This window comes from Panthera uncia (genome assembly GCF_023721935.1).
Source record: "Panthera uncia isolate 11264 chromosome B2 unlocalized genomic scaffold, Puncia_PCG_1.0 HiC_scaffold_24, whole genome shotgun sequence".
NCBI classification, from domain to species: Eukaryota; Metazoa; Chordata; class Mammalia; order Carnivora; family Felidae; genus Panthera; species Panthera uncia.
Window position 1 is genome coordinate 74,280,251 of NW_026057580.1, and position 26,981 is coordinate 74,307,231.

Here is a 26,981-nt window from a genome sequence, read left to right on the forward strand (position 1 = left end):
CCACTTTAATATTTCTTGCAGGGCTGATTTAGTGATCATGATCTCCTTTACTTTTTGTTTGTCTGGTAACTTTTCATCTATCTCTCTTTTTATTCTGAATCACAGTCTTGCTGGATATTCTTGACTCCATATTTTTCTAATTCAGCATGTTGAACATATCATGCCACTCCCTTCTGGCCTGCCAAGCTTCTGCGGACAGATCTGCTGTGAACCTGGTTTGTCTTCCCTTTTAAGTTAAGGACTTTTTCCCTTACCTTTACAGCATTCTTTCCTTGTCTGTGTATTTTGTGAATTTTACTATGATATATCTTGATTTTGGCCTGCTTGGTTCATTTTGATGGGAATTCTCTGTGCCTCTTGGATTTGGATATCTCTTTCCTTCACCAGATTAGAGAAGTTTTCTGCTATAATTTGTTTAAATAAACCTTCTGATCCTTTTCCTTTCTCTTATTCTTCTGCAACTACTATGATACAAATGTTATTGTTATTTAAGGAGCTACTGAGTTCTCAGTCTACATTTGTGATCCAGTACCTTTCTTTTATTCTTTTTCTCAGCTTCATTATTTTCTGTAGTTTTTTCTTCTGTGTCACTGATTTGTTCTTCTTCCTCATCCAACCTCAGTGTCATTGCAACATTCAGTTTTGCATCTCAATTACAGGATTTTTTTTATTTCAGCCTTACTAGTTTTTATTCTTTTATCTCTGCAGTAGGGATTCTCTAATGTCTTCTATGATTTTCTCAAGCCTAGCTGGTATCCTTATGATTCATGAATCTCCTTTGAAAACAGAGGTCGTAATAGTGTGACCATCAAAATATGTTTAAAAATTGCTTGTTTCCCATTTTCTTATAATAATGCTCTGTCTGCACTTCCTGGAGTTGCTTTCCAATTGTGATTCTGAAGCTTTTATTTGTGAGATACTCCTGTGACTATCTATTTTGGGAAATAGAAAAAAGGACACTTCAAAGTCATCTGGAACAACCTCCAAGTCAACTAAACCTCAGAGTTCAGAGTGTCAAAATAGATATTTCCATATGGCCAGTGACAGATAATAATGACAGACAAAATATGTACATAAGTGATGACTCCCCAGGCTTGGTTTGCACTTTCTATGTATGACACATTATTTGAATGTTTTATTTCATACTTTACTTACTTGACTTTTCTTCATGCTTACCAGTATCCATTTTGTCATTATGGACAATTTAATTCCTCACAGCTATATAAAGAAAGCTTCTACAAACCTGCTAAAAGCTAAGACACTGTACTTGAGTTACAGGGGAAAAAAAGCCAAACTGATGGAGTGGTTGGAGACAAGTGTTTCTGAAGCCTATTCACTTTTAATTTGTACATTTATTTTTACTTTATTTATATATATACACACATTTATACGTATGATTTCTTACTAAAGGTGTCTTTTTTTTGTAATTACAAAAATCGTTTTTAACTAGTTTTCTTGTAGCTACGTAAGTGGAACACACGCACAGAAAACTAAGTCCCTGAACAACTGGTGCTTGGGAATTGGGCCAAACTCCACAGGTCTGGAGTCCAAGATGGTAGCTTTTAGAGACAGCTGGTTTTTAGTGTTTGTGAAAAAAACAAGAAATAAATTTCCTTTCTCAGTATATGGCCAACAACTGAAGATACATAAGGGAACACTCCACACATTTTACTAAATTTCTTTAAAATGATTTTGTCTGTCTTTTGCAGGTGACTTGTATATGGAAGACACAGACACATTTTTATTCAAATTGAAAGGGTATTATTTTCGTTGGGAAACCCTTGATATTGGTTTTATAGAAAATTTAAATGATTTTGAAATTAAGGAAGATGGTGTCTTCATAATCACACACTCCAAATCTGGTGAGTTCTGTATTATAATAGCTAATGTGATACTTTTATAATATGGTAACTCTGTATTTTTACTAGTATTATACATGGACATATGCAGTTAATCTATTGGATATTATAGAGTTAACTGAATTTAATATCCTATAAAATAAGGTATCTTACAATGTAGCTGTAAGTTTTTGGTTTTGTTTTTGTTTTTTGAAAGAGAGAGGACACAAGCAAGGGAAAGGTAGAGGAAAGGGAGAGATAATCTTAAGTGGGTTCCATGCTCAGCTGGGACCTCAACGTGCGGCCCAATCTCACACTTGTGAGATCATCACCCGAGTCGAAATCAAGAGTTGGATGCTTGAACAACTGATAAACCCAGGCACTCTGCTGTGTTATTTTTGATTTGGACAAGGAAATGGAGAAAGTACTGAAGTAGAAATTGAAGACACCCTATTAAACACTGAGTTGCCGAAGTGGGCTGGGAAAGGATGCAGAAATATTTACCATTTAGGCAGATACTTTGGACATACGGTTGAAGCTGTATTTAATAACTAAGTACATGAGAAGGAAGAAAATTAGGTTACGCTAATTTTCATGTTTAATAAACCTTAAATTATCTGGGTAATATTTTGTTGTAGCACTCAGATCAGACTAAAACATATATGTGTGTGTATATATACATGAATGTCTATTCAAGACCTTTGTCCATGTTTCAATTACACTTTAGTTAATTTTTCTATTTGTTGTCGGAGTTCTTGATATATTTTGAATATTAACTCCTTGTTTAATAAATGATTTACAAGTACTTTCCCCATTTAGTATGTTGCCTTTTCATTTTGTTGATAGTTTTCTTTCCTGTACAAAAGCTTTTCAGTTTGATACTCCCCCACTTGCTCATTTTTGCTGTGTTGTATTCGTTTTCAGTGTCATATACCCATTCCCACAAAAACAAACAAAAAAACAAACAAAAAAACCACATTGGTAAGATAGATGTCTTTTACCTAAATTTTCTTCCAGGAGTTTTATCCTTCTGGGCCTTACACTCATGTGTTAGTGTGTTTTGAGGTAGCTTTTATGTCTGCTGTAATAGAGTGGTTCAGTTTCATTCTTTTGCATGTGCCTGTCCTATGTTGGGAAAATAGGACAAAGGAGCCATAAGTTCATTAACCATACATGGGTTGGTTACTTTTGGACTCTCTATTTTGTTCCATTGATCAATGCGTCTTCTTTTGTGCCAATACAATACTGTTTTGATTAGTGTAACTTGGTAGTATTATTTGAAGCCAAGAAGTCTGATGCATCAGGCTTTGTTTTATTTTCTCAAAACCACTTTGGCTATTTGGGCTCTTTTATGCTCACAAATTTTAGGATTGTTTGTTTTATTTCTGTGTCAGATGCCATTGTAACATTGATAGGGATTGTATTGAATATGTAGATTGCTTTATGTACTATGGGCATTTTAACAATGTTGTTTCTTCTAATCCATGAGCAGGGAATGTCTTATCATTTGTTTTTGGTTTCTTCAATGTTTTCTAGCAGTGTCTTTTACTTTTCAGTATACAAGTCTTTTACCTCCTTAAATAAATTTATTCTTGCATATTTTATACTTTTTGATGCTGTCATAAATTAGATGTTTCTTAATTTCTCTTTCTTTTTTTTTTAAAAATTTTTTTTCAACGTTTTTTATTTATTTTTGGGACAGAGAGAGACAGAGCATGAACGGGGGAGGGGCAGAGAGAGAGGGAGACACAGAATCGGAAACAGGCTCCAGGCTCCGAGCCATCAGCCCAGAGCCTGACGCGGGGCTCGAACTCACAGACCGTGAGATCGTGACCTGGCTGAAGTCGGACGCTTAACCGACTGCGCCACCCAGGCGCCCCTCTTAATTTCTCTTTCTGATAGTTTACTTTTATTGTACAGAAATGCAACTTATATTTGTATACTGATTTCATATCCTACAACTTAACAACTGAATTTATTTATTAGTTCTAACAATATTTTTGGTAGAGTCTTTAATGCTTTCTAAATATATCATTATCATCTACAAATAGACAGATTTATTCTTCCTCTCCAATTTGAAAACCTTTTATTTCTTTTTCTTGCCTAATTTCTCTGGCTAGGATTCCCAATAAAACTAGTGAGAATGGCCATCTTTATCCTGGTTGTGATTTTAGATGTAAACCTTTCAGTTGTTTGCCATTGGGTATGTTGGTAGCTCTGAGCTTGTCATAAATGGCATTTTTTAAGCTGATATATTTTTCTTCCATACCCATTTTGTTGAGACTTGTTATCATGAATGGATGTTCAGTTTTGTCAAATGCTCTTTCTGCATCTATAGAGATATAAATGTAGTGTCTATGCTTCATTTTGTTAATGTGTTATATAACACTGAAATGTGGGTGTTGAATAATTCCTGTATCCCAGTAATAATTAGTACTTGATAATGGTATATTATCCTATCAATGTATTATTGAATTCAATAGTTTGCTGATACTTTGAGGGTTTTTTTTACATCTATGTGCATCAAGAATAATGGCCTGTAATATTCCTTTCTTATAGTGTCTTTGTCTGATTTTTATCAGGGTAAAGGAGGCCTTGTAAAATGAGTTTGGAAATTTTCTCTCCTTTTCTATTTTTTTTTGGAAGAGGTTGTGAAGGATTGATATTAATTCTTCTTTCTTTTTTATTAGAAAAAGTATTTTTAAATTTTTACCAGAGTAACACTTGTTTTCTTTTATTTTTCTATATAACAGACATGGTCTGCCTCAGGCCATTTGTACTCACAGATTCTTTTTCCTGTAAAATTCTTCCACCAGATATATGCATGGATTACCCCCTTCCTTCCTTTAGGTTCTTATTTACAAATTATATTCTAATGATAATATTTTAGGTGATTATATTTTAAAGTTCAGCTTCACTGGGAACTCCGAAGTTTTTTTTTTGTTTTTTGTTTGTTTGTTTGTTCTTTGTTTTTTACTGCTTTAATTTCTCTCCACAATATGGTACTTATCACCTTAAAACATACCACATATTTTCATATTTAATTTCTTTATTTATTACAAGGTGATAGTTAGAAAAATAGTATTGTATTTGCACAGGAAAAAATTGGCCTGGGTAGGAGGAAAGACCCAAAATACAACTCTATGTGTATAAGAGGACTCAATATATATAAATTTAAGCATATTCTACTTATTAATGGGGAAAGGATAGTATATTTAAGGTTGGGAAATCTGGATCACTATATAGGTATCCAGAATACACAACTGGATACCTAAGACCACATACAAGAGTCAAATCCAAGTGTATTTGAGATACTAACATTAAGGACAAAAGTATACAACTATTTTTATCAGAAGAAAAAGGAGAAGAAAATCATTGTGACTTAGGAATGGTGAAGAGCTTCTTAAACAAATGTCCCAAAAAGAAAATGGAGGCAAAACATTTGATAAATTCAATTACCTGAAGCTTGAGGATTTTGGATTTTGCTTCACTAAGAATTGCCTGGGCAAAGTGATTAGGTGAGAGAAAGAAAGAAAATATTTGTAATATCTACAATTAAAATATAATTAATATATACACTATATTAGAGCTACAAATCAAAAAGTAGGGGACAGGAATCTGAGTATAAAAAGAGGCAAATAAATGAGCTGTTAATTTACGGAAGAAAACCGCCCTCCACCAATACCATCAAAAAACACAAAGTTGGTAAACTATGATATGTTACTTTGCATCTATTAGACCAACAAAAATGAGAAATGTGAGTAGCTCTGAATGCTAATAAGGAGTGCACAGAAATTTGCATTCATTAGCATATTACCCCTGGGAGAGTAGATTGAAGCAATCATTCTCTGGAGAGCAGTGTGGCACTATCTGGACAACTGAAATACAGACATACCAGGAAATTCCTACCCTAAATATCAGTCCCCAACAAAATCTCATACAGGTGCACAGGGAACATGACTAGGGTGTTCACTGAAATGCTGTTTGGGGCAGGGTGTCCTTTGGAGAAAGTAGACAGGTCAGTGCATGAATGCATACCCTGAAACATACACAGCATCTGTAAGGTGCAAATGGATCAGAGGTAGCAATAAATGAATGTTAAACCACAGTGCGCAGAGACAAACAATGGAATGATGCACATGGATTGAAAATACAAACAGGCACAACAATATGTATTACATATGAACACATTACAGCAAAGAATGCACTTTAAACCTCAAAGCCTGCCTGTGTATGGTGGGGCAGGGGTAGGAATGGAAGCAGGAAATAAGAATAAAAGGAATAAACAGATCAGGGAAGGCCTACAGTGAATCAGGGATGTTAAGGTAGCATGAGCTGAAGACAAAGTTTAGTATCTCATTATGCTAACACCTGACCACTAAGCAGGCCAAGAAAGAAGGAAACGAGAAAGGAAAAAAAGGAAAAAGGAAGGAAGGAAGGAAGGAAGGAAGGAAGGAAAAGAAAGAAAGAAAGAAAGAAAGAAAGAAAGAGAAAAAAAGAAAGAAAAAGAAAGAAGGGGCAAAATGTGAAAGGTGGAATGGAGGAGAAACTGAAAACAGATACTTGAATTTTTGAATCTCTGTAGAGGTTTTTGCATCATATTGTTGAATCTCTCAAGAACTGTGTTATGACTGATAATCCCTTGAATTATCACAGCTGCCCCCTGAAGCAGCTGTGATACCTTTGATACCTGTGATACCTGTGATACTTCGAGTGATACCTCTTGCAGAAGCAATATTTGGGAAAAGTGGAAGGATGTAAGAAAGCCATTTAGAGCTTTCTAACAATGAGTTTTCATTGAATTTGAGCTCCAGCTGTCATAACATGTAGGCACATGTGGTCTTGGTCTTCCCTGGTCAACACTGGAGGACTATAATCACCAATATTAAAGCATTTGGAGGACCAGATAAGGTGCATGCCACATGCAGCTGCCAGCAAGGAAAGTGTGCCCAACAATGATCTTGATGACCAGGTGCTGCTTAGCATGGGTGATTAAATGGTATTGGGATGGAAGGTTAAGATGGAAGGTTAGGATGGGAATTGATGAGGTGCCAGTGGGTTTTCTCATTTCAGAAGTTGTTTGAATCTTTCTGGGACATGTGACCTCTTGTTGGGCTACGTTTAAAGTATTGCCTGGATAGATCAGAAGCATGACCTTTATAGAAGTCGTGTTTTATCTTAATAGTTCCATATACGAAGCATGGAAATGAAGTGTAAGGAATCTGGAGTAGGCAATCACACCCATGTATTCTGTGGCAAATGTCCACTCTAATAGGAATTAAGAGAAATAGTCATCATAAGAATTTGTCACATCCCATTCACGGTGAAAAGTCCAAGTTTATGCATCATCTTTCTCTTCCTATCTCCATGTAGGTGTCACAGGGCCTCCGTTAGGGATTTATAATAAACAGTTTCCTTATGTGGACATCATGGGCACTGTAGGAAACATGGGGAAGAAGGGAAAGATGGAAAGTGACTCCTTCAGTGGAATATCTTTTTGTTTTTTTTCTTAGTCCAAGGAGTGGAGTTGCAGAAGGAAATCTGGAGGCAGGCATAGAAGTTAATTTAGAAGTCCCATGTATGAAGCAGAAGAAAGCATAGAAGAGTCAAAGAAAAATTTGTGGGACAAATGCCCATGGAGTTTCAAATGGAGAATCTCCTGAAAAGAAAAATAATGGCAATGTTATTTTGTCTTTTATTCACGTTGTATTTTTTATACATTAAAAATCCATTCAGATGAAATTACCAGTATACTTATTTAATAACAAACTTTCATTTAAAAACTGATGGCACATCTATCTACATTTTGGAGAGATTTGTGCATCATTAAAACAACGTTTTTGCTTTACAGGGACCATCTGGTTTCAGCAGATATTAAGCTTAATTTATTTTGAAGAACATCACAAAAGCACTGGGAATCTGGAAACAGTTGATCAAATCCCCTTCTTTGAGTACAATTTTCAAAAAATGGATTTGTTGAAAGGCCATCTCCTTGTCTCTTCTTTACCCACCTCCCACATTACTTGGTTCCTAGTGGAGAGGAAGAACAAAAAAAGCCAATGTAGGAAATAGATTATGGCTGCTGAAAGATAACTGCTCTTTTTCATTATTTCATTTTGTTTCATTAAATTGACACCGCATTCATCCAGGTGTTAGCAAATGTGACATTTGACATACTTTAATTTTCAATAGCCATTTGTGTTCTTATCTTACAGTATCTGATTTTTACCTTGTTCCCTTTGTTTTCTGATTATATAGGTAATACAGCCATTAAAAAATGAAAGAGTATATAGGTGTGTATTTTATTTACTTTATAGAGTATATTGTAATATCATATACATGACATATTACATATCCTTTCAGTTTTTATTTGGCTACATTATTATGCATACATATAACACTAGCAATTCTTTCTTTGCTTTGTGTGTCATTTCAACTTCCTTTTCATACTTCCAGCTATTTTGATTGGGTACCATGGAGGTGTACCTTGAAAGGTAATTGACAGCCACTAGGCCAATCATGAAGGGAGAGCCATTGCAGAAAAGGGGTAACCCAAAACACAAAGAAGCCTGAATGTATACAGACATGGTTAGGAAACTATCAAGTTAAAATAACAGGCTTCATGCAATTGGAAGTTATTAGGATAAAAATATGACAAAATGAGAGCATGAAAAATAGTGAATACTTCTTTCTTTGCAAATTGCTCATGTATACAGAAATCCTAAGGTCATATGTGCTCATATTTTCACTTTTCAAAGAATATGGCATTGGCAGTTACAAGTACCTTTGAGGGATTCATCAAATGTTTTCTAGAAATAAAATGTAAGTAAACTTACATAAAGCAAGTAATGCTTGCTGTCCTGAGGTGAGGGTTTTTGCTTTTGTTTTTTTTTTCAAGAGTGAGAATGGGAGAGAGGGATCAGGTAGTGGTAGAGGGAGAGGGAAACAGAATTTTAAGGGGGCTCCACACCCAGCCTGGAGCTAGATCTAAGTACCCTGAGATCATGACCCGAGCAGAAATCAAGAGTAGGATGCTTAACCAACTGAGCCACCCAGGTGCCCCTACCTTGGTGAGTTTTTAAGCTTATTGAATTTGGCTGAGGATACAAGAAGCTGAAGTAGAGTTGAATGGGGATGAGTAACCAACTTATCAAGCCAGGTGGTAGTGTTGTCTCGGAGGACCTTGTTCTCCCATTGCTACAAATTATGCTTCCCTCTCAGGAGACTCTCAAGGATACAAAGTCATATCACCAGGAAATATTTACATTTAATCACGAAAGAGTGTTCCACAAGCTCAGTGAGAAGCATCACAGTTCAGATCACAGGTTTGGAGTTTTGCACTGCATATTGCAGGGGGCACCTCCCGGGAGCTTCAATTTGATAAAGTTTATTATTTTTCTTCTTTTTATTGGAATTTTTACTTATTTTTGAAGTAATCTGTATGCCCAACATGTGTGTCAAACTCACAACCCTGAGATCAAGGGTTGAATACTCTATCCACTGAGACAACCCTGAGATCAAGGGTTGAATACTCTGTCTACCCACCCCATTCTTTTCTGAGGAGCCACTATAGCTGGTTGATCAGGAGCCCGTCCTGCTCAAGTAGACATGATGATCTGGAAGAGGAGAACTAATATTAGTCTCTAATGCACTGTGCAGAGCTGAAGTGACTCATCTGGGAGGCTGTATGTTCCATGCAGCTATGTGCTTGGGGAGACCATGAGGAGAGGGATGGAGAGGATTCCTTCCTCGTTTTCCCTCTTGGTTTTTCTAACTCTATGGTAAAGTGATTTTCTGTCTATATGAAATGCATTTTTAAGAGACTAATTTCTCTTTGAGTTCATGTAATTATTTTCTGGTAGACTCTGGATGGTTCTCCCATAACCAGATGCTAGGAGAAAGCTGGAATCCAGCAGCACACTTCCTTTTACTTCTTTGTTATTAAAGGTTCCTACATCTTCTAAGACTGTAGTAATTTTCAACATATTCAACATATTTACCTAATGGTGTATCTGTTTTGGGTTTTTTTGTTGTTAATTTTAATGTTTATTTATTTTTGAGAGAGAGAAAGAGAGAGAGAGAGAGAGAGAGAGAGAGAGAGAGACATCGTGAGCAGGGGAGGGGCAGAGAGAGAGGGAGACACAGAATCCAAAGCAGGCTTTAAGCTCTAAGCTGTCAGCACAGAGCCCATGCGGGGCTCAAACCCACAAACTGCGAGACCGTGATCTGAACCAAACTCAGAGGCTCAACAGACTGAGCCACCCAGGTGTCCTATAACGTATCTGTTCTTCCCAAAGTGTTAGGAAGCCTTTGGTTTGACCACATCAAATGTTGGTATGAGCACAAAAGCCTCTTCAACATTGAGTTTGTGATATAGTAGGTGAGGAAGGTGAGAAACATGACGTTAGTGACTTCACCAAAGCTGTAAACCAGTTTAGCCAGATAAATTGATTGTTCATGCCCAGAACAGCCAAAGGATGACATCAAATTTGAGTTCCCAGATTAAGTTTACCAGGAGATGTTTTCCAAAATCATTTCTGTAGTTTTTTGTTTTTTTTTACCAGCTTTTCCTTTACAACTAATACTGGAACTTTCTTTTCACAATTGTCTGTGTGTGAAAAATTGCCTGTGTATGTATGCAGGCGTGCATATGTTTGATTGTTTTGAGTCAGATAATTAGTCTCCTTTATGGATCACTAACCCTCTTTTCTGTATTATTCATTCTCGTGCCATTCTAGATGTTATGTTTACCACTTGGGGATGCCTCTCTTGGGACACTTAAATGTTGTTTGCATTGTGTATGGTTAAGCCTTGCAAGAAAAATTAAATGAAAATGACTGCATATGATTAGGAAGAATTCAGTTCCCAGTAACAGGAAACTAAAACTTTTGTTTTTGCCTAAAATAAAAGAACTTCTACTGTCTATTGACTGAGTCCCAGAGGCAGCTATCCTGATGCTAGCTGTAGCAGTCAAGAATATCCAGAACGTCCTAGAATTTTGCCTTCCCTTCATATCACATTTGGTGTGGCAATGGTGTCTCCATTGATAGTAGCAGGATGGTTGTTGTAGCTCCAAAGTCATGTCCTCATATGAACACATATATATCAGAAAGAGCAGGAACAGAAACAAAAGTTGTTTTTTTTTTTTTACTACCTTTGTTCCCACCTTTTCTCGAAGAAAAATCACTCTTAGAAGTGTCTGTTTGAGGGGCGCCTGGGTGGCGCAGTCGGTTAAGCGTCCGACTTCAGCCAGGTCACGATCTCGCGGTCCGTGAGTTCGAGCCCCGCGTCAGGCTCTGGGCTGATGGCTCGGAGCCTGGAGCCTGTTTCCGATTCTGTGTCTCCCTCTCTCTCTGCCCCTCCCCCGTTCATGCTCTGTCTCTCTCTGTCCCCAAAATAAATAAAAAACGTTGAAAAAAAAAATTAAAAAAAAAAAAAAGAAGTGTCTGTTTGAATTCCTCTTTCTGTTTCAATGCCAAAATTGGGTCAAATGACCACCCTAGACTAATCACTTATAGAGGACAATGGGATTCCCATGAAGGTCTTGAATTGATCAGAATCATTACCATAAGGGGCTGGGCACTGTTGCCAGAACACCCCCAGGGATCTCTTAGTGGAAAAGAAGAGAGAGCTGTAAGAAAGGCAAGACTAAAGGCTGCCACCTACTGAGTTTTTCTCAGTAGTTGCTGTTACATCTGCTTAAGGTCCTAATACCAAGCCTAGACTCTCTTGTTGAGTCCACATCACTTACCTATGAGGTATTCAAGTATCTAGCCAGCCTTGCACCTTCTTCACAATGTGGCCCCTCCATTGACTCCAGCCTCATTTTCCATATTTCTCATCTGAGACCTGTTCCCATATAGCTCTGGGGAAACTCAACTTCTGATACTCCTGTGACCTGACATCTCACACCTTCCATGGAACCACAATACTCGTTCTTCTGTCCACACCCCATACATTCAGGTTGTCTATCTAGAAAATTCTTGATTTTGCTTTAATTCCCAAAACAAATTTATCATCTTTGTTGAAATTTTCTCTGACTTCTGTTACACAATCACTCTCTGCCCATAATGGATCTTTGTCCTGAATTCCCAGCACTGATCCTTTATTGTGCCTCAGTTCACTTGTACCATCACACAGGGCAATATCTGACATAGAGTAGCTACTCCCCAAACACTTGCTGTTAGGACAGATAAAATGAAATATGAGTGTTCCTCAAATAAACCCAAATGTTCTCTAAAACAGTGGACAAGTGAAGGGTTAATTTACCAAGAGGAAATAAATAAGTCACTTCTCATGGTCTAACTCCATTTTCTAAGCAGTCTAAGCACTTACAATTTTCACTCCCATAATAATATTTAGCTGCACCTTCTGTGTAAGTCTTCTTATAACGTGCATAATTTATCATACTCTGATTTTTTGCAGGATCTCAGAGGTTTATGTTAAAAGTCTGTAAATTTCTGGTGTACGAACTGAGAGAAGAGACATGGATGCTGTAGTGAGACAGGTCACATTTGACAACATGAAGTATGACCCCTGGAAAATTATGACGTTATACTGAGCACTGAATTTAGGATACAAGTAAAGGTCATTTTCTTCACAAAGGTGAGGTTGAACAGTGAATGGCTGTCCTGCGGTATGTTACAAATGAACCAAACTATGGCTTCTAAGTTTCTTGGCTGATGTTCCTAACATGGAGCCCTCATGGCCCAGTGCCCTTCTTTAGACAAATGATTTTCCATGATTTCATCTTGGTGCAATTCAAAAGACTATAATATTTGGTCCCTGAATGAATCTGATGAATAACCTAAAATCAGAAGGCTTTCCCCATGCCCCCTGGAATTCTAACAACGCCTAATACAATGTCTGCCACAAAATGGATATTCATTTAGTGTTAGACTGTTTCCCCCTGTTAGCATTGGCTCAGCACATGACGATGAAGTAATGGTGGGCTGTTGGCCATCACTGGCAGCTCTTCTCTGTGATTTATCCTAAACATGCCCCAGGGCTGAATTAACAACACGTAGTCACTGTTCTTTTGTTACTGGGCAGAACTATCATGGGTCCACAAGTAAACCAGAATCTTACATCACAAAATGTATAAGAATATCACATTTATCTCAGTATGTCCTACCTCTGGTGAGTGAGTTTTTGAATGAATGAATCCTCTATCTTAGTGACAAATTTGAGCATGTTAGAATATTTTTGTTATTTTATGCAATCTTTCTAAATTGTATTTTATGATATTCTAACTTAGTAGCTGGAAAATCTATAATACAGAATTATAGTCATAAATTTTGCTTTTAATCATAGGGTTCTGTGCCTCTATGTCAGTAGCAATAATATTGACTTAGAGTTCTCTACATTAGTATCTCCTTCACTTGATCTCTTTGTATATCTTTACCCATTCAATTTAACAGTATGAATCAATGAATCACTGGTAACTTGGAGCCGACCTGAAGCGGGGATATACCCTTCCCTTACACTCAGCACACCTTATCATGTTGTAGACGCTATGACCCTTGTCAAGTGCCCCTTTTATTGCACAAGCAATTTGTTTTCTTTGAAAAAAGAAAATTTTCTGTGCATATACATCTTTCACCCACCTGAAAATGAGAGACTCAAATGGCTAAGAAGACAAATAGGAGAAGCTAAATTTCCTTGTGGAAGTGATGCACATCCCCACCTGTTTCTTCTGCACAGACATGTATTTTTCTCTTACATGTAACAGAACGTTACTTGCACCGGCTTTACCACTCCTGCACCGTTTGGGTTTGTGTCTTCGGTTTTGTTATTATTTCAGTTTGCTTCAGTTATTTGTTTACAGTTCAGTTATTTTACAATCGGTGTTCCTTTTTTTTTTTTTTTTTTTTTGGCCTCTCCTTCTATCAGCCTCTATTTGTCATCACAACTCTGTGTCCCTAAGTTTAAAGTAAGACCAACGTAACCTACAGTAGGTCAGATAGAATAATTACAGGTGAGCCATTCCAAACTGTATGAGCTTGGGCTATATTTAAAAAAACCTCTCTGACCATCCATGTCTTCACCAGTAAATACTTGCACAAAGACATCTGATTTTTGGAATTTTTAAAGGACTTCTATAAACTATACTAGCCCATGTTAGCCTTGAAAAAAATAGTAAACAAGTTGCAGGAGTTTTCTTCTTTTGCAGGTGGCTGACAGCTGAGGAATGGGACTAGTTATCTTAAATTACATCATAATTGCCATAATGAGTTTGTGTGCCCTTTGCCATAAGGTGGGGCAGTGAAGGGCCATAGCCATGTGCAGGAGCAACTGGGGCCTAATGGGGCGAGGGGAATGAAAGTCCAAAAAATGGTGTTTCTCCCAACACTGATGCATCACGCCCCTCTTCCCAGAACCTTTGTTGAAGTAATTTCTTTGCTTTTCCTTCCAGGTGCTTTTGGAGACTAGAAAAATCAGATAACTGTTGAGCAGAATGAAAGGTTTGATAAGATTTTCCAAAAGGAGATGCAACATTTTTCCCTTGAAGGTCATCTGAGATATGAATGAAGAACAGAATTCTCAGCAGTGCAAGACTATTTTAAGAAAGCACTTTCAGAAGGAAATATATTGAGTTGTATACTTTCATCCTGGACAGTCATTGGCTCATTATTGAAAAACTTCAGTGATTAATAAACCTTAATATGCCACCTTTACATCATTTGCCGTCTGTGGCCTGTTTTCCATTTTCTGACATTCCTCAATTTCAGATAAGGAGAGGATTCCTCCTTTGTTTTGCAGTATTTTTATGTAATAGTTTTTAATTTATGTTTAGAAATTCCAAAGCTCTTGAGCAATAAAAATTTTAACATGTTATTGATTTGACTTCTTAAAATAAAAAACATTTTCATTTATAAAAAACTACTTATGGTCTTTCTACATACTTTACATTTTAATTTTTAGGTATCTAATGAGTCGATCTTTCATTTTATGGCTTCTAGGATTTGTGTCTAACTTAGAGTGAGAGTGTTGCTATCACAAGTATTTTCATGTATTCATTAACCATATCTGTATTTAGTCTAAATATTTATCTTATGCTGTAAGACAACTACCGATTTTTCTTAACAGGTAACAAAAAAACAGGCCCAGGATTTCTTGGCCTGTTTCTTGAATAGCCATCATTTTCCTTCTGATTAAAATGATCTTGTTTCAAACAATTGTATACACGAGTGGGCTTCTGTAAATGACATATTTTTTGTTGGTATACTTTTCTTTTTCATTACCATGTCATAATTTCTAACATAAATTAATAAACTGTCATGAAGAGTTGTGTTGGAATTTTGGTAAGTATTATTTACTCTTAAAACGTCATTTAAAAACTGACATCACCACTAACCGAGTCTTCCTATTCAGAGGTATCGTACATTCACCATTTATTTGTGTTTTCTTTTGGGTCTTTGGTAAAGATATATGGTCCTTTTATAAGCTTTGCTGATTTCCTGTGAAGATTATCCTAAACAGACCTAGATGGTATCTGTAGCTATTGAGAGGAGGATATTTTTGAGTTACATTTTCCAACTGCTGACTGCTGCTCATGGTTTTTTGCCGACTTTAGCATCATCTGGATTTTTTGGTTGTAAGCCTGACTGAGTGAAAGCAATGCAGTCAGTCTGAGCCTGTAGTATTTGGATGCTGCCATGATCAGATTCTGTAGACTCACAGATGTATCTCTGTGTGTTTGTGCCCAACTTGGGGGTGCTGGCTACCTCAGTGTCTTTATTTCACTTTGCTCATTGCTCTCTTCATCTTTCTTCAGAAATGTCCACAGTTGCTTCCCTAAACAGTACTTTAAACAAGGATATAAAAAGCCCTGATTCTTGCATTGAGAGAGGATTTCTCACTCCCATGACCTGCTCTTGTTCTACCACCTCTTGCCTTTCTGAACGCCTTTCTCATAATTCCATAGCTGTGGGGTTAGGGCGTAATGTATATCTTTAGAGAAAATTTCCTTTTGTCCTCCTTGCTCCTTATTTATTCTCAAGCAAGAGTTTGTGTGTAGTAGAGTGAAGGAAACCTTGTGCTTAAAAATATATTTATATGACATCTTCTTTATACAAGATATTGACTTTAGAGTCACATATGCATTATCTCCTTTATTATTAACAAAATCCTTATAAAATTGGTGGTGTTTCATAACTGAAAAAATGAGATGTTGAGAATAAGTGAAATTTCCCTTGGGCAAATAGGTAGTGTTAGCACTCTTATCCAAACCTGCTCTGTCTGACTCTAGAAATGAAAGATCCTTAATTCCTTTCTCTTAGCTCTTAGTTTCCAATTAGGGATTAAGCTTGATTGAAACTGAGTTTTCAGTTTAACATGACTCAAGTCTGTCTGGTTCATCCCATTCCAGTGAGAGACTGGGAGGTGTGTTTCTCCTTAGTCCTTAGAAATGAAAGTATTTAGCCCTTCTCTTCAGTGGTATGAATTTTAGTTCCTTATTCTCCTGCCCAAAGTTACAAAATCTGGCCTAAGCCCATAATTATCAAATGTGCCCAGAAAAGAAAACCTGCATGCTTACCAAGAAAGGGCTCTTTCCTGTCTGGAATTTTAGTTTACCTGGTTCTTCCTGGTTCCAGAGATCTAAGGTGTTTAAAATATAATTGTACTTTAGTTGTTTTTTAAACTAATTTTAGCCAGGGGAGCATAGGCCTTTATGACCTACTCCATCCTACTTAGGAGAAGTCTCATCCAGTGTCTTCACAACGATTTGACCAGTTTTGGTGGTTTCCTGCCAATATTGACAAGTTGTTGTGGATTACTGTTTCAGTTGTAGCTGAAATGTCAACTTACACTTTGTGTTAGGAATTTCGCTCTTGGTACTTTCACCCTCAAATATATCCGCGGGGCAACATGGGTCTGACGTATATTAAGTAGTCTTGGTACAAGACATTGTTGATGGCACAGGTGTTGTATCAATGATTCCAGATTCCTGGAAATACTGTGTCTTATAAACCATTCTGCTGAACCACTTAATCCTGCTGTGCTCCATTTCTCTTATTACCATAAAAGCTCTTTTACACATTATATTTTTGAACTATCATGGGGTCTAGGAAAAGAGATAAAATTACCAACTTCAATTCATCAGTGGGCAAACTGAGGTTTCTCCAGGTAATCAGTGAACAATTTTCATTTTAGCTCAGTCGATCAACAGGCTGTTATTTCACAATATACAGTGATGTTTCTGTCTACATGAAGAACATATTTCTACTGCCTTTTTCAAGGATCCATCTCCAAATTTTCTTTTCTTTAATGATCATCCCTGAGTTCAGGCAAAAGTTTTATTTCAAATAAGATACACAACACTATAATGCCAATTTTTTGGACATTCAGCATATGGAAAAAGCCTGGTTTGTGTGTGAAAATATAGATGTCAAGGCCTTACTGCATAGAACTTCAGATTTTGCAAAGTTTCAGGAAGGCCCAAAAGCTTTGTGGGCACCCTAGAACCACACTTCAAGTGATACTTATCTATGGTTTGCATGTATGCATCTGCATGGAAATCTGGTGTGTGTGTGTGTGTGTGTGTGTGTGTGTGTTTCTGTCACTATGTCTCTATCTTTCTATGATATTATTACATGAGTTAATTTCTAAAAATTTAATCAGTGATCTGGTGACTTCTTCTCAAATTAATTTCCTTAGAATTTTCTCATCTTTTTATTTTGGATACTCTGAAATATGTTTTGATGCCCCCAGACTACAGAGGACAGTTATTAAGTTTAATTTAAGAACAGGTTGTTTTTATGGCATATGTGTTCTCTATACTGATACTGATTTCCTGAATAAGATTACCTTTCTAACCATAAAAAATATTTATGATGAAATATAATGTGCATTATAGTATCTGAACAGCAGCTAGATGCATGCAGTTTGAAAAGATAAATCAGTGTCACTGTCTGAGTGAAATAAAATCAACATTGTGGACCCAGAATGCCAAGAATTATTGTTATTTATTTTCCTTGATTGATGATTGCATTGGTGTTCACTTTATAGATTCATTGTGATGTACCTATATGGTTTGTGAACACTGACAATTTATTTTACCTGATAATAAACAAATTAATTTTAAAGAGGAGACAGAACATGAGAAGTGATAAAGGCCTCTTTATTCATATATATGAAATTCAACTGTAAAGTCCTAAAAATGTTCTATGCATCTATGGTGCTAGGGCCTGTGGCATATATGCACCAGGGTTTCCTGCCTACATTTCAGGAAACCTAGCAAGTCCATTCTCCACTGTCTCCACTAATGAGTCTAAGTGAGACAAGCATTACTTGGGTCCTGAGACAATCTGACGGGAACCAAGCATCACATTGGGTTATTTAAGATCCAGAGAATGTACCAGTACTCAGATTGTTCCTACCCATTGGGAATAATAAGTAAACAAAATATTCAATTGTCACCTTCCAACAAGATCAGATCACCTGAGGATATTGTGGTAACTGGTCAATTATTCATTTCTCCCATATTTGTGTTCTGCACAATTTTTCTTCAACATTTACCAAGAGTTGATGAACTCTTTTAGTATTTGAAGTGCTACATCTTCTCTGCCAACAGAGAACTCCACTCAAAAATCACAAAAATAGGTCAACACCACACCGTATCATAGTGAAACTTGCAAAACACAAAGATAAATAGAGAATTCTGAAAGCAGCTAGGTACAAAATGTCCTGAACCTACAAGGGTAAACACATAAGGTTAGCAGCAGACCTGTCACTGAAACTTGGCAGGACAGAAAGGACTGCTAGGAAACAAAGTTCTAAGTAGGAAAAATATACAGACAAAAATTCTTTATTCAGCAAGGATGTCATTCAGGATAGAAGGAGGCATGAAGAGTTTCTCAGACAAATAAAAACTGAAGGAGTTCATAACTACTAAACTAGCCCTGCAAGAAATTTTAAGAGGGACTCTTTGAGTGGAGATAAAAGAAAAGACCAAAATAATAAAGGCTACAAAGGACCAGAGAACATCACCAGAAACCCCAGCTCTTCAGGTAACACAATAGCACTGAATTCATATCTTCAATAATCTCCCTGAAAGTAAATAAGTAAATGGAATAAATCCTTCTATCAAAGGGCATAGGGTATCAGAATGGACGAAAAAAAAACCAAGATCCATCTACATTTCTCCCTATTAAAGACACCGCAGATTGAGAGCAAGGGAATGGAGAACCATCCATTATGCTAATGGATATCATAAGAAAGTCAGAGTAGCATACCTATATCAGACATTCTAGACTTTAAGAGTCTCATGCTCTACCAACTGAGCTAGCTGGGCAGTTCAGACATTCTAGACTTTAAAACAAAGCTTGTAAGAAAAGATGAAGAAGGGCATTTTATCATAATGAAGGGGTCTATCCATATTTATGCCCCAACCATGCACATGGAACATTCTCCAGAATAGATCACATACTGGGTCACAAATCAGCCCTCAACAAGTACAAAAAGATTGATATCATAATGCTATGACACTTATAATCACAAGAAAAAATTTGGAGCCCTGAAATACATGGAGATTAAAGAGCATCCTACTAAAGAATGATTATTTTAACCATGAAATTAAAGAAGAAATAAAAAACATATATGGAAGCCAATGAAAATGAAAACACGACAGTCTAAACCCTTTGGAATGCAGCAAAGGCAGTCCTAAGAGGGAAGTATATTGCAATTCAGGCCTATATCAAGAAGCACAAAAGGTCCCAAATACACAACCTAACCTTACACCTAAAAATGTAAAGGAACAGTGAATAAAGTCCAAAGCCAGCAGAAGCAGGGGAATAATAAAGATTAGAACACAAATAAATAATATAGAAATGAACAACAACAACAACAAAAAACTGGAATAACAAATCAACAAAACTAAGAGCTGATTATTTGAAATTAAGAACAAAATTGATAAAACTCATAGCCAGAGTTATCAAAAAGAAAATCAAAAGGACCCAAATAAATAAAATCATGAATGAAAGGGGGGAGATCACAACCAACACCACTGAAATACAAACAATTATAAAAGAATGTTATGAAATATTATATACCAGTAAACTGGGCAAACTGGAAGAAATGGTCAAATTCCTAGAAACTCACAAACTACCAAAACTGCCATGATCTGACCCGAAATCGAGAGTCCCACAATTAACCAAATAAGCTACCCAGGCACCCTAATATTTACTTCTATAAATATATTAATGTATATGAGCTAGCTGTTTCCAGCTACATACTCAAGATGTGCCAGACTAAAGCACTACTTCTTACCACGTGGTCTATACTTCTTGTATCTAAATCCATCACTTCCCTGTGAGATGGACAATGGGGGTTTTATGTTTTACACTAAGCTTTGTCAATGAATTGTAAAGTCCAAAATTTTCATAAAGCATTCTTCAGTAGATTATCATCAACTGAATCTGGTAGATTGTGTAATGAAAAAGTAAGTTGATTTAGAGGTATTTTCATGTTGAAAATTAAACTCTCCTAGTAAATATAACAGCTCTGATTGTACTTGTCTTTGTGTTTAGAAAAAGCACTGCTTTGATCTCTTTATTGATATTCGGTGATTTCTTTCAGATGGGAGTGCGCATTGCACTTGAGAATAGAGCCAACTGAAGTTTCTTCTTCTTTTTATGAGATTGATAGTTATTCTTCAACCCTGTATCCAATTAATTGATTTTAACTTCCTTTGAAGCGTATGGGAGGGAAATAGAAGAAAAGGAGCATCTCTTAAGAAGTCAAAGGTTTGTAAGAGAACTGCAGGCTATCATGCACATTTTTGTTAGTGAGAATCTAGAGCTGAAGTAGACTCTCTACCTGCATTTGGGGGTAAAAGTCAAGAGGGTAATTTACTTTCAAATCTTGACTTGATATAAGGACCATAGGAACAGTAACCAATGGTTTTATGTTCTGAGTTGCATATCAGATAAGCTCACTTTAAGTTCTTTTTTTGACAGCTTTGTGGAAGGACTATTTATATACCATAAAATTAACCCCTTTTAAGTGTATGACATACTAATGCTTAGTAATTTAGCGTGCAACCATCACCACAATTCAGTTTTAGGACAAGTCTGTCAACTTCCCAAAGTCCCTTGTGTCCTTGAGCAGTTAATTTCTGTTTTTGTGCTCCAGACCCAGGCACACAATAAGCTACATTCTGCCTCCATTCATTTGTCTTCTCTGAACATTGAGGTTTATTCTTGTAGTAGCATTATATGTTTGCCATCTGCAGCTTGAAATAATGCCTCTACATTCTGTGTTACTTCATATTTTTGGTCCAGTAAGGATGTTTTAGGAAAAAAGTGGATAAATACTGATCAAAGGCAAATTCACTTAAAAGGTTACATGAACATTCCCTAGTTGAGGTAAAACCAGGAAGAATGATCAATAATATTTCTTACGAATGCAAAGGATGAGTTCATTGACTCTACTGTCACAACTCCAAATATATGTGCCAAGAAGCAAAGAGATGCATTCTTGGAATCCAGGAAAAAGGAAAGTGTGCATTTTCAATATTTATGTGCTGGCCCATTGTTTGTTTTGCAACATAAAGTAGGTAAACCACCTCAAGTAGCTTGTATTGTTTGCCCTTTAGAGAACATACATATTGGGCGGCAAAGGTAGACATTGTACGAATATATATCAAAATGAGTCAGACACTTCCAGTGATGTAGGGAGTAATTTTTAGAGACCATTGAGTTCTAGCACAGTAAGGAAAGTTTTCCACAATTGGTACAATGGAGTACTAGTCCATATAAATACGTAAAGGGGGTGATATTAGCTTGATGCTACTCTAGGATATGTCAGGGTAACAGGGTAACAGAGACATAGAATGCTGTCAAAAAGGTATATGTGAAGCTTACAGACTTTTGTTTCATGTCGCCTTGTCTGGGCAAAGCACGTGGGGGAAAAAAAGGCATGAGGTGCTTTGGGAATGCACAATTTAGGGCACCCTTCATTAATAAAAATGGAGAAATGCTGGAAAAGTTTCAAGGATATTGTAGAGGAACTTGAAATTAAAATTTTAAATAACAGTGCTGTACTGATCCATTTGACACCTGAAGAAAAAGGAAAAATCAGTTGTATCTTACAATTTGGATATTTCAGGTGGCTCAGTCCAGTAAGCTATCAGTTTGAGCTTGGGTCATGATCTCACGGTTCGTGGGTTTCAGCCCCACGCTGGGCTCCGTGCTGACAACTCAGAGCCTGGAGCCTGCTTCCAATTCTGTGTCTCCTTCTCTCTGCTCCTCCCCTGCTAACCCTGTCTCTCTCTCTCAAAAATAAATAAACGTTAAAAACATCTTTTTTCGTTTTGGATATTTCACTTATCATAGATTTTACCTTAATATAATTTTTCACTTCTGGTTTTAAAATATTATTTATCTTTTTCTTATGGCATTTTTAAAAATGTTTATTTATTTTTGAGAGAGAGACAGAGAGAGTGAGGGAGGAGCAAAGAGAGAGGGAGACAGGATCCCAAGCAGGATGTCAGCACAGAGCCTGATGTGGGGCTCTAACTCAAGAACCGCAAGATCATGACCTGAGCCTAAACCAAGAATCAGAGGCTTAACTCAGTCATTCAGATGCCCCTAAAATATTATTTTTCTTAATAACTGAATTGGCTGCCTCCTTCAATTATGCACCGAAGCTTAATGCCTCACTCACTTACCATAGTCCCTGAGTTTCAAAAGGCTCTCATGGTTCACTGCCTCCATCCTAAGAATATTGGGGAGAAAGGCCTTGAAGTGGAACCATGTGGAGTTTTAGGTAAGGGAAGGCTTCTTTGTGTATATGAAGGTGCTCAGGGAACAAAGAGAAAGAAGTCATATTATGGCCCCAGCACATAGTTACACTAAAGCAATTAAAGGCCTGGAAATTACTAGGATGTGACCTAGTGCCACATGTCCAAGATGTTAAATAATAGGCAATCGGTTGGACAATACCAACCCAAACATATCTGAATGCTATATAATCACTGAAATAAAATGATTAATATCCAGATTTGGTGGTATCTTTAATAGATTGATTCTTGTGTTACTCTGACTCTTTAGAAAGTATGGATCTGGGATATTTTCCACCTATACACTTGGGATAATGTTTTTGAAAGAACTTTTTGATATGAATTTGGAAGTATCTTCTGACATTTAAATTTTGTTTTCAAAGGTCAGATAAATCCATCTCTATTTGTGTAAAGACCCTTAAAACATTAGGATCTACTACAACAGGTGTTTGCTTTAAAAGGTAAATATTGAGGCTAAGGCCCTGAACATAACATTCAAGGAAAGTGTTAGGCACATTCTCAAAGATATACATTACTTTCCATCCTTTCCCTTGCTGTCATCAACTAATCTCATGAGATTCTTTTGAGATAGAAAGTATCCCTATTCCCGTGTGGTTTTTATGAAAGGAGCTTGGGATTTCTCTCTGACATTGCTGCTCCTTTGATAATGAAACAGCACATGTGGAGGCAGCCTCAGAGCTTGAACACAAGTGGAAAAGTGAACATTTAATAATCGGTACTTAATATTTTGGTTTACCACTGAATATTAATATCTTGTGTAATATGAAGATATATGAGAAGGTTCTGGCAGGGTGAGACTTGGAATAACAGGCTCTCTTACTAAATGTTTCCAATCATTCAGTTAATCTCTGATTGTGAATTTCCTCATCTATATGGTAGGGAATACAAAACTTTGTGAACATGACAAATGTATTCAAAAAGGACAATAAACATGGTCAAATTGGTGCGTTACCACTGAAGTTGTTCACAGGGCTTTGTCAACTAATCTCCCCATGTTTCCTACTCTACCTTTTCCCCTGCCACACTATGAAATTATAGGAGCAAGTGTATTCCATGGCCTGAATGTTTGTCTCCCCCCAGAAACTTATACATTGATTTCCTAACCCCCAAGGTGATGATGCTAGGAGGTGGGCTTTTGAGAGGTGATAATTGGGATTAGTGCCCTTGCAAAAATGGCCTTGAGCTCCCTTGCCACTTCGGCCACATGAAGTCAAAGTGAGAAGACCACGAAGGAAAGGGATTCGTTCCAGACACGGATCTGCTGGTGTCATTATCTTGGACTTCTCAGCCTCAGAACTATGAGAAATAAGTGTCTGCTGTTTATAACCCACCCAGTCTGTGCAGCCTTGTGTTAACAGCCTGATTGGACGAAGACAAATACTCCTCCATCTTCCTTCTGCCATTATTTCATCAAAAATATTGGCCCATGAAAAAAACAAAGCAGTTTTCAGTGCAGATTACACCTCCTTCGTCTGCAGTTGCACAAATTTTATTTGCATTTGCATCTGTAGCGGCAAAACTGCTTCAAGTTAAAACAATTTGAAGGGCAGCCCAGCTCCTTAGCTCCCTGTGTGATCGCTTGTGGGTTTTGTTGCTATTGCATTGCAGTTCAACTTCTCCCTCTGCCCAGAGCACCTGTTTTCACTCTCTCACAGGCATTGTTTCTGAGGGCAGTTCTCAGCCCTCATGCCAATCTTAGTCTGTGTCCTGGCAGAACCCAAAGTAAAATATTTATGAAATGATTTCAATTAAAGCAGCTTGGGGACCCAATGAAAGAACAGCACTAGGGCAGAACTGGCTGAGGGCAGAGTTTGGTGGAATATGTGTGCAGCTGGGGCCCCTGGCTGCCCACCTACCCCAAGTGGTGCCAGGGAACTGGTTCTGGGTGGTGTCTGGAAATATGCAGGAACATTTTTCTTTGTCACAATATATCAGGGTAGGAAGGCACCAAGGGTCCTAGACATTTTCTGTTGTAATGATCGTTCCCCAACCCGAGAACATTTCTGAATCCTGCACAGATTTCTGATGTTACTGTAGATATTCATAGCTCTGAAAATTTGGGATAAGTATCTTATTGTTTCCTTGATTCCATTTGGTGTAACAACTCAAAATTTTTTAGCCATTTTCATAACCACTTACATGCATTTACCATGTACTTGAAAAATGATTCTATCCTATTTTGTTGTGTTCAGAAATTTATCAAGACACTTACAATTAAAAAAAATAACATTGCTGATAACAATGCTTTATATACATGAATTACAAAGGCAACGTGTCTCCTGTATGCATACGTAGTAGTTGCATTTGTGGTGATTCTGCTCATAGAGGCAAGATTTGGCTACTTATTATGCTTTGTAGTGGTATAATACCTGTTTGTTTCATATTTACATACACATTATTTTATTTTGTTACATATAATTCTTTATAATTAGGGAAATATATTAGTTTTTTTTAATCACGTGTAGTTTTTTTTCATGTTCTCTAAGATTTTTATCTCAGGAATATAAAGGTATTACAATTATCTTAAGTAAAAAGGAAATCACAAGGCAGTACCTTAAATGCACTAGAATGTCTAAAATTTTTTTAAAAATGCACCAAAATGTCTCAGTGTTTGTAAGCATGTGGAGCAAATGGAAATCTTTCACACTGCTCCTGGGAGTGTAAAGTGGTCTGAGTACTTCGGAGAACTCAAATTTCTTGTAAAGTAAGATTCAAGAAATGTAAACAATGAAGTGAATGATACATTTACTCTATGACCTAGTTCTTTTATTCCTAGGTATTATGCAAGAGATTAAAAACATGTATATCCAAAAATAATCTTGTACAAGAATACTCATAGCATCTTTATTTGTAATTGTCCCAAATAGGAAACCACTTAAGTGTCCATCAACTGGTAAAAGGACAAATTGTATTATGCTTATAGAAAAAAAAATACTAGTCAGTAATCAAAAGGAATGAACCAGTGGTACACAGAAAATATGAATGAATCTCAACCTACTATGTTTAACTATAGATAATTTGAGTAAGAAAATCAAAGCAATACTTGCCTCTGACGGATGGGAGATTTACTTGACAGGTAACTTGTAAACTTTCTGGATTGAGGAAAATATATAAATTTCACAAAATCCATCATCTACACACTTAACATGCATGAATCTTTAGTATGCAAATTACTCCTCAATTTGAAGAAGGAGTGTTGTGAAAAAAGAGGGGAAATAAACAACCAAACAGGGGAGGGAAATTATGGAGCTGAGAACTGTTTTCCTAAGATAAAGGAAGCTCCGCAACGTCCTGTAAAGGATGAAGAAGCACTAAAGGAATCTACTGACAAGAAGAGACCCGGGGTGACAATAAGGAGGCTTCTGGGTCACAGAAACCCGAGACCTTAGGCAGAAGGAGATTCATGGTCACGAGCAGGAGTGGCCAATGTCAGACAACAGACACCTGTACTGCACACTACACTGTTATGAGAGACGTGTTAGTGGAGGCCTGCAATGCGCAAGAAGGCCGATCATGGGCTAGACTGGGAGAATCTTCCTCCACTGACATGTGGACACTTAGCTTCTTTGTCAGATGCCCTTTTGAGAAAGAGGAATAAGAGGGAAGATCTGTGGGAGGAAAGTAATAGCTCTAACAGTGATTTTAAAATTATTTTTACCTCAAGTTAGTGATTTCACACTGGAGGAGACAAGTGAATTTTAATCCATATGTTTATTTATTTATGTATTTTGATAGTGAAAAGGAGGATTGAAGGATAAGAAGAGACTGGTTATAGAAAACAGAAAATAATCCTTTTTTTTCTTTTTGGCACATACGGCAGGGTCATGGAGTGGAAGCCTTTTACTGAGTGGTAGGAGAATAAAGTATGATAATGTAATTAATGACTTTTCCTACAATCATACTTTAGAAATATTAAATGTTAGCAATATCCAACGAACATCAGGGTCTGTGCTGGAATAAGTGAGATTGACGCAGGCAGGGTCAGAGAACCCAGTGGAAGGTCCCACAGAACCAGCCCTTGGCTTCATGCAGGATTGAATTCCAATCTGAACTAGAGAATGTGGAAACAGAATTTCCTGAGTAGCATAAGTTACAGACGGAGAAAAGAGTTGGAGTGCCTGGGAGACTCAGAAAGGAGAGGAGAATGAGTCTCCTCTTTCTTTGGGGTTAGGAGTTTATATTAGAAAAGGACATAGGGCTCACGTTCTTTCAGGAATTCAATCAATCGAAGGCGAGTGTCAGGTGAACCGTAGGTATTGTTGCATAAAGTACCAAAGGCAGGAATGTTGCGGCCAGTGTCAGCTGAGGTTTGTTTGAAATTGATGTACTGGAACGTGTTC

The 26,981-nt window shown here is 37.0% G+C and overlaps 1 pseudogene; it reads left to right on the top strand.

The window, feature by feature from the left end:
* Window positions 1-1,720: 1,720 nt before the first annotated feature.
* On the top strand, window positions 1,721-12,399 carry LOC125939132 (amine sulfotransferase-like; annotated as a pseudogene).
* Window positions 12,400-26,981: the final 14,582 nt, after the last annotated feature.